The sequence below is a fragment of the Tribolium castaneum genome, chromosome 8, assembly GCF_031307605.1.
Source record: "Tribolium castaneum strain GA2 chromosome 8, icTriCast1.1, whole genome shotgun sequence".
Lineage (NCBI taxonomy): Eukaryota > Metazoa > Arthropoda > Insecta > Coleoptera > Tenebrionidae > Tribolium > Tribolium castaneum.
Genome location: NC_087401.1, coordinates 7,521,607 through 7,530,935, shown reverse-complemented (window position 1 = coordinate 7,530,935; position 9,329 = coordinate 7,521,607).

Sequence of the window (9,329 nt, the reverse complement as noted above, 5' to 3'; positions counted from 1 at the left end):
TAGGACGGTTTATAAATTGTTTTCATTATGCAAATAAAATTGTTATTGAATATTAACAGTACAGTAAATAAACAACAGTAAAAAAACCGAACAGTAAATTTTGTCGCCAAAAATTCTCCAAGCAAAAATGATTTCCCCATAAATTTCCCCTAAGATATTCGTTCCTCAAATTTATCCCCTCCAGGAAAGATTTTCCCCATTTTGGGGAAAAAAATCCCCATCTTGCAACCCTGAGGTGCAGTATCCAGCTCGTCGTTGTGAGGTTTTAGGTTCCCACAACCTCCACAGGTGACACGTGGTCTCTATGTCTCGTTTTTTGTTTTAAATTATATCTCGTTTTTTGTTTTAAATTAGAAATCATTCATGCATCATTTTGCTAATATTTTGTAAAAATGAAGTCTCAGACTTATTTTTCCTGACTGCAACCCCTTTCCCAGTTGGTTGTAAAAAATTATACAAAAATAGGGCGATCGGTGAAAAAAAATTAGAGTTGGAATTTGTTTTAAACGCTTTTTTTAGAATTGGGTAAACATATCAAAAGTTTCCGAGGGTGGGAACTGAGGTCGAGGAAGGGAGGGGGTTGAAAATGAAATTTGATTTTTTTGGTTATATCTTAGAAACGATTACTCCAATCAGTGTTTATCTTCTTACTAAAATTAAAGTTGATAACATTTCTTACAAAAAAGTCCTAGACATTTTTCTTGTAGAATTAATCATAAACGAGTTATAAGCATATAACAAAATGTGTTCTGATTTGAAAAACTGACAATAAACTGAATTTATTGGGTACAACCGCTTCAATAGAGGAGAAGGGTGGCAGTATGAAGGTCATTGAAGTCTTCAGAGTCGTTTTTAGATGTGGCATTTTCGTCTTTAGCTCAATCATTGGAGAATTAATTTACAGTCTTGTTCAGTACAATATTAATAGATAGAAATTATGTTTCTGAATGAGCAGTTGGCTTTTTTAAAAAAAATTATTTCAAGCAATTAGAAGCGCGGTGAGACATAGGGTGTCTCCCCTCTACAATTTAGCATATATTTATAATATAAAAAATGTTTACAAAGCATTAAGTACTAAGAGGATATTTTGCACATATAATTTCGCCCCTCTTAGCCCGAAACTCCGGAGAGGAATTAAAATTTGGCATCGCGGGGTAGTTCTACTGGCTTAGGGGCTTCTTCTGATTGGTTTCTTCGCCAAAATGCTATCTTCTGTATTATCAATCAGATGGCTAAGGCTAGAAATATAAAATATAATATAGCAGTTCCGGTTAGGTGCCAAATATTTTCGCTATCTTCGTAGGGGTACATCTGAAGTCGGGGCAGGTTATTAGTTAAACTTGCAACTTGAAGGGTCCTCAAGGTTAGCTTGGGAATCTTCACATTATTTCTTGCAGGAAGTCTGAAGAGAAGTCTTCTAGAATTATGGGTTTTCCTTCGGTTGTATCATTAAAAATCAGAAGTTGAATCACGTATTTTTGGCAGTTTTGTTGGTTTTCGAAGAGGAAGACACCTTGGATTTGGTGTTGTGCCAAAACATTGGAGCATTGATGGGAACTGGTACGGGAAAAATTGATTGTTTGAAATTTCTGGTCTGGAAGAGGTATTTAGTAAAATAATTCTAATTCACGTGTTTCGTATAAAGGAAAGAAAAGAAAGAAAATAGATTGTTTCGAATTCATTAATGACACATTTGGTTGACAAAATTCTTTTATAATTTTGAATGTTTTCAGATTTTACAGGAAATGGTAAATGATCTTTATAAATAGATTCGATTTTCAAAAGTTCTTTGAAAAGTTCTTCATTTGTTATTATGCTTTGATGAACAGTTTGTAATTTACAAAATGCCAATGAATTTTCAATATCTTGGGCAATATTCAAAATTACATTGAATATTAAATGACTAAGCTGGTTCAAGGTGTCTTTAATAAACAGTGTGAGAAAATCTTATGGGCGAAGGTTAGTGCATGGGCGCGCGCTTGCAGTCAGATAAGCCTTTAAATCAAACAAAATGTTGTGAAACAGCTTGCATTGTTGATATAAGTTATAAAGAGTATTAAAAAATGTTTAGTCAAAGAATTTTTTGTTTCAACCCTCGCGAAGGGGCTGAAAAGACGTTTTAGCTAAATATTTGCAAACACCTAAAATTGGACACATTTGGACACGCTCCCCTGTATTAAACATCTTTATTGGTGTCCATGTAAGATTGAAGAAATAATGAAATTATTTTTTAACGATTGTGTCAAATTAGGTGTCAGGGTTTGAACTAGCGAATCAGAAGCTGATATAATATCGCTAATACGCTAATGCGAGTATTTTAAAATTGGTTCAGAAAATAATCTCAACGAATACACCACAGTCTTAATAAATTAGCGACTATTTTATTGCCACAATTTTTCTTGGGTACTTCGTAATTATAATAAATCAATAATATCTATGTTTTAATTAGATTTTTGTAAGCGACCGGTAACATTAATTGTTTAAACTCCAAGTAAACTACGCCAATGTACGCGCTGTAACGGACCATTTCATCGATAAATATGAACTTCGCGAGAGCGCTACGACGAGTCGGCTGAACGATTGTGGCAATAAAACATGTAATTCGAATAGAATCAGTTGAGCTCTGTCCAAGGGGTTCAAAAGGTAACAGTCGCAGTCCTGGTCAATAGGACTCCAGGAGCATAGGGGAAAACCAAGCAAAGGGTTACTACCCCTTTGCTCATAGATACCATCCAGCCCGCTTGTCTCTGGATCAGCAGCAATCGAGAGACAACCTCGCGGTTCTGACGTGCAATAGGCAACGCTGCCTTGTCATCCACCACTTGTCTTAGGTTGTGCAATGAGTACCCCGGTAATATCCGTCCAGCGTCTACTTCGAGACCCGCAGGTCATTCAACACCAAGCGTGCTATGGATATTATGTTCATGGTACTCACCTATGACCAACATAAAAAGGGGGCGGTTCCGGGCAGTGCAATGATCACCTTTTTGGCCAACCTGCTCAGCCGCTAATCAAACATAGCCCTAAGCGTGCAATGGAGGCCCTCTTCATAGTGCAGGTGGTGAACAAGTCCCTATAAACCTCATGGCCGCAGCCGTATCTCAGGGGCGATTCCGGGCAGTGCAATGAACACCTTTTTGGCTAACCTGCTCAACTGCTAATCACACATAGCCCTGAGCGTGCAATGGAAGCCCTCTTCATAGTGCAGGTGGCGAACAAGTCCCTTAACCTCATAGCCGAAGCCGTCTCACGGACCAACGAGCAAGTGCAATGATCACCTTCCAGCGCTCTCCCCACGACCTATTCTGCAACCTAGACTTGGGGGTGCAATGAGCGCGGCTACCTAGTGATCCCCCGCGTCCACAAATAAACATAAACCAGACCTGGAGGCCTCGCGACGTCGCGACCCTCCAGCGTCCCCTGTTGGGTTAATCTCGGCGTGCAATGGACATTTTCGAGCGCCGCCCCGCCTCAAGCTTAACCGTGGATTAATTAAGGATAGACTAACAAAGTTTAGCTCGGCATGTCGGGGCTCAACTCAATCTTATTCATAGTTCGTCAACTCTCAATTCAATATTATTCTCATCAAATATCACCAACTTTGGTATCAACCAATTAAATAAACTATCAACTGATGAATAGCGCATTAATTCAACTTCAGTTTGATATTGTACTCAATACTCACGCAGGTTTCTGATGAACGTTATCAACAATTATAAATATCAACACCGCAGCAATTAAAATAATGATTGAACGATTCACCCTACCGTTGATACGGTAATTATCATAAATCTCTACACCTTATTGGATTGAAAATCCTCACACACCAACAAACTGGGATTACTCAGTGATAACTCACCTTGATTCACTTAAGCAATTACTCTAAGTCACTCTAACTTGGAACTGACTCTAGCTCACACTATCCCTCTAAAGTGTGGGTGAAAACTAAAAACTCATATGCAAAATTGCATATTCGAAGGCGTCTTTCTCACTGTCGACTTGGGGTGGTCTGCTTGTCACCCTGACTAGCTAATAAATTAGGTTCAAGTGTTTATGTTTCTCGAAATAAAAGTCTCGGGGTCTTTTCGGAACTTTACTGACTACTTACCCTAATTATCTACATGCTAATCTATGACGAAAAGTAAAAAAAAACAAACTACCATTAAATTAAAATATAAATAAAAAAAATCTGACCGCTCGGACTTTATCCCACTAAACTAACAAACACAAGTAATAACGAAAATAAGACAAGACAAATTAGTTATAAAATGAAAAACTTAAAACTAAGGACACAATACATTTTCAACCAGCAGGTAATTACCACTTGTACCACAAAATTTGAATTTGAACTGTTTCGTCGCGTCTTTGTCGTCGCACTTTAGTGGCTTAATCGTACTAGCCCATCGGAAGCACACACACATGATTTACTCCTCTTTTTGTGATTCCACTCGCGGTCTTCACTGATACGATCCTGGTGATGCCGTCTGCGCCCTCGTGGGTTTCTGTGATGCGTCCTAACTGCCAGTGTAAGGGAGGCAGGTTGTCCTCCCGCAAAATCACCAAGGTGCCCGGTTGCAAGGAAATAGTCGATGCTGTCTTCCACTTGTTCCTGACTTGGAACTGCGACAGATATTCGTTCCCCCATCTTTTCCAAAATGTCTGCCTTATTTTTTCTACCAATTGCCACCTGGACAGGCGGTTGTCCGGCAGCGACAACATGTGAGTTTCTAACGGCGTCAAGGGGGCCCCAATCAGAAAATGGCCCGGCGTCAATGGTTACAAGTCATTTGGGTCGTTACTCAAAGGGGTAATAGGTCGGGAGTTCATGCATGATTCTATTAATGTCAGCAAGGTGTACATTTCTTCACATGTTAATAACGAGAGTCCCACAACACGTTTAAAATGATGCTTAAATGTTTTAACCCCCGCTTCCCAAATTCCCCCGGTATATGGAGACTTGGCAGGAATAGACTTCCATATAATACCTTCATTATTTAATCTTTTGACTACTTTCTTTTCAAATTCATTTGACTTAAATAAATGTTCAATTTCCTGCAACTCTCTGTTTGCACCCACGAAATTTGTACCATTGTCCGATATAATTGACTCTTCTTTACCGCGTCGTGCCATCATGCGTTTTAAGGCATTCAAAAATGACTCCGAGGTATAATCAAGGACCAATTCTAAATGGACTGCTCTCGTCACCAAACAAATAAACAACGCTACATATGACTTTACCGTTCTTTTGCCTCGGCCACGCGCTTCTTTAATTAGTATAGGGCCTGCATAATCGACCCCACAATTCGCGAATAGTCGCGCAGGAGTAACCCTTTCGGTTGGTAAATCTCCCATTAGTTGTGTTGAAAAGGCAAATGTTTTACTTTAAAACAAATTATGCACTTATGTATTACTTGACGAACTGCACTGCGTCCCGAGATTGGCCAGTACTTTTGTCTTACCGCTGCTAACGTTGCTTGAGTTCCCGCGTGCAAATTCTTCTTGTGAAAGTATTGAATTATTAATTTTGTAACTATATGATCTTTTGGTAATAACATTTGGTGTTTACTATCAAATTGTATTCTTGCATTCCGTAGACGGCCACCAACTCTAATAATTTTATTACTGTCTAGAAATAAGTTAAGTGATCGTAAATTATTTTCTTTACTGATTTCTTTATCATTTTTTAGCTCTGTTACTGTCCTGCGAAATATTCTTAATTGTACCAATTTTACAATAGTGTTACAAGCCGCATCTCTTTCTTGTCGTTTCAGCAATATTTCAGAATGTTTAGCCGTTTTATTACGACAATTATTAGCGAATCTTAAACAGTAGCCCATGATGTTTATTAATTTTGAAAATGAGGACATTTTAGCAAAAATTGGTAACTCCGACGTGTCGATACAATTAATTAAGCTTACGCTTTTTTGCTCTGGAGCTTCAATTTTTGACACATTTACATTGGACTTTGGCCACTCATGCTCATTTTTGTTTAACCATGAGGGTCCGTTCCACCACAACGACGAACTTTTCAACGTTTGAGCACTCGCGCCTCTCAATATCAGCGAGGTTATCACCTGAATTTACATGAACCCGGTTAGCCATTTCCGTATTTGATTGGATTAGACCGACCCGAGTTGCCACAAATTGTTGCCACTTACTTGGTGCTCCTTTGATCCAAGCTAACGTTATTGTTGAATCCGACCATAAAAAATATTTGTCAAATATTATCCCTACTGTGGTTATGACTTTCTCAAAGAGTTTAGCCAAAAGTACCGCTGCGCTTAATTCTAATCGTGGTAACGTTATTTGCTTTAGCGGCGCTACACGCGATTTCGTACACAAAAGACGCGTTGCCATTTCACCATCTAAATTTTTTTTTCTGATATAAATCACTGTACCATACGCTTTACGCTAGCATCGCAAAATCCGTGTAATTGAATAGTTTTATATGGAAAAAAAGGAATAACTAAAAGGATTGTTTGTCGGCAAGTGCCATATGTCCCAACTCGAAATATTCTAGCATAAAAGATTTATATTGCTCCTCGATTTGTTTATTATGCCTAAACTTATTTTCCAAAGAATTTAGAAATTTTACAGCCACCCCCGTTGTAACACCTAAACTGGGTATTTCCGTCTTAAAAGGTAATTTGAGCACGAACCGGCCATCCTTATTTCTACAATGAGTTTCCACAAAATGAGATTCACACGATTTTTCTTCAGCTGTTGTGCCCTTCACGTTTTCGAAATTTTCTACCTCCCAGAATTTTATGACGTGCTTTTCCAAATTCGAGTTTGATTACGAGAATGATGCTCTAAAGCAGCGATTGTAAATGGCTGGCCCACCCAAAATGTGTATTTTGGAGACGCGTTTCCTGACTAGTCAATTTTATCTGTCCCCTATCTAATAGCTGCCAAAATACCCCGGCTCCAATCAGTAAATCCACTGGTGCCGAGATATTAAAATTAGGATCTAATCGTATATTTCCCGAAATGTCCCAGTCCGATACGTCAAAAGTCTCCGATGGTAAATTGTTAGTAATCGACGCAAAACTAAGCATGTTAAGTCAGCTGTAAAATTGGAATGAATTGATTTAATTTTTAGCTCAGCTGATTTCTTAATTTGAGTCACCGTTTTATTAATCCCCAAAATCGGCAAATTTATGGCATTTGTTTCTAGCTTCAACTCGTTACACATGGACTCAGTTATGAAATGTTGTTGCGATCCGCCATCTAATAAAGCTCGACCTTTTTTTGCTTCTCCCCTTAAATTTACAATTTCAACAATTGCAGTGGACAAGAAAACGTCGGTGTTTTTAGTTAAATTACAATGATTACTGCTCACTGGCTAACTGGATTAAAAGACGCGATATTTTGATTTTGGCGTCTTGGAAAATGTAAAAGACTATGATGACGGTTGCCACAATTTTTACAACTAAGATTTGCACGACAGTTTCGTGTGTCATGTCCCGATTTCAAACAATTAAAACAAATTTTAAGTTTTTTGACTTTTTGTACTCTTTCATTCACATTAAGTTTTAAAAAACTTTGACACTGATCATATGCGGCTGTTTACACTTTAAGCAATTTGTTTGATAAGAATTCACACGGTTTTTTGGATATTCCATTACTTTTGTTTTTTGATTAGAAGATGTACCGCTATTTAACTCCGATAACGCTTCTACTGACTCCAGCGTCTGACATAACCGCGTTAAAAATTCTAAAAGATCAGTCATCGCGGGTAGATCATGCGGTGTTAACTTTGATTCCCACTCTGTTTTAATCCCAAAATCAAACTTATTTACTATTAACTGGATTAAAAGATCATCCCAATGTTCCGTGGGTCTGCCTTTCGACGCTAACGGTTCTAAATTTGCATTAACCCTATCAACTAGTTCCCGTAACAAACTAGGTGATGCCTTGGATATCTGTGGTAAATTAAACAACGCATGAATATGGTGCTGTACGATTAACCGCTTACTATCAAAACGTTTTATTAATAATTCTCTAGCTTTATTTTCTGCCGAAACTGTAAGCGCGTCAACCGTGCGTTTGGCATCCTCTGTTAGACAATTTTTCAAATAATGAAACTTTTCTATATTCTCTAACGCTGTATTATTATAAATCAAGACTGTAAAACTATCATGAAAATTCGTCCATTCCACATTTTGCCCACTAAACGACGGTAAATTGATTGACGGTAGTTGAACAAACGATTGGCCACCTTTGCGTTATTTTCCCGTTTGTTTATTATTTCTTCTGCCGGGATTAATGTCTCGTAAAAATGTTTCTCATATGATTCGCGTTCCTCTCTTGCTCTTCGACTTTAGCAGCAAGCTCGATTTCTAATTGTACCTTATTATACCTCTCTAATAGCCCTTTAAAATCCTTTAATTTGCACTGCAGCATCGGAATGCTGTTTTTCTTTTTAAATGCTCTAACATAATTTGAAAATCTAGTAGTCGCCGATTTTATTTGTTTACGTTCAGCTTTTAACACATCCTCAAAAACACACTAGATAATTTACAATAATTACCTACGTTAAGTCTGATATCAGGCGTATCAGTCAATTTTACACCCGCATAAATGCACACCTTACGAAACTCTCACAGTGACACAATAGGATATATTATTTAAGGATTTAGGATTGAGTACGACCACTGACCTTTTTCACTCTTCTCTTCTGCTTCTCTTCCACGACCGGAATCTTGTTCAATAAATATTGGGCACCTCACAAACACACAGATGGTTCTTTATCCGGCTCGATTGGACCAAAAATATGTATATCGAAGGACCAGGAGACTGAATTTAGGGGGATTTCACAAAGAAGCTGTTTACTCTTACGAAGCTATATTCAATCTCCATTTACAATATTTACAAAGTACCGACGGTACCCTCATGTCACCCCCACCCCGTTGTCGGGGTAGCGTAAAGGGAGGAGAATTCTTAACAAACACACTTTTTGCCCTGCAGGACATGAGGATTGGAGAGATGCAGTTAGGTTCCCCAGTAGTGATAAGTTGACAGCTTCTAACACGATCTTCCGGAGGACACGGTTTGGAGAATTGGATGATACCATCACTATCTTGGAGCGATAAATGAGCGGGAGGATGAGGCAAAAAGACGCTCTAGCCGACTCAATGAAACGAAGGTTGCACATCTACCAAAATGTAATCAAAAGAAGTGAAGTGAAGTGAAAAACGTTTATTGGGAAACATACAAGTGCAATTATGCTGTGATATAATACAATACAAATGTCCACACAGTTAGGCCAAGTGTTCGGCTTCATGTTGCGACGTTGCGGTTTCCCAAGGCCGTTCAAGGCGTCATGC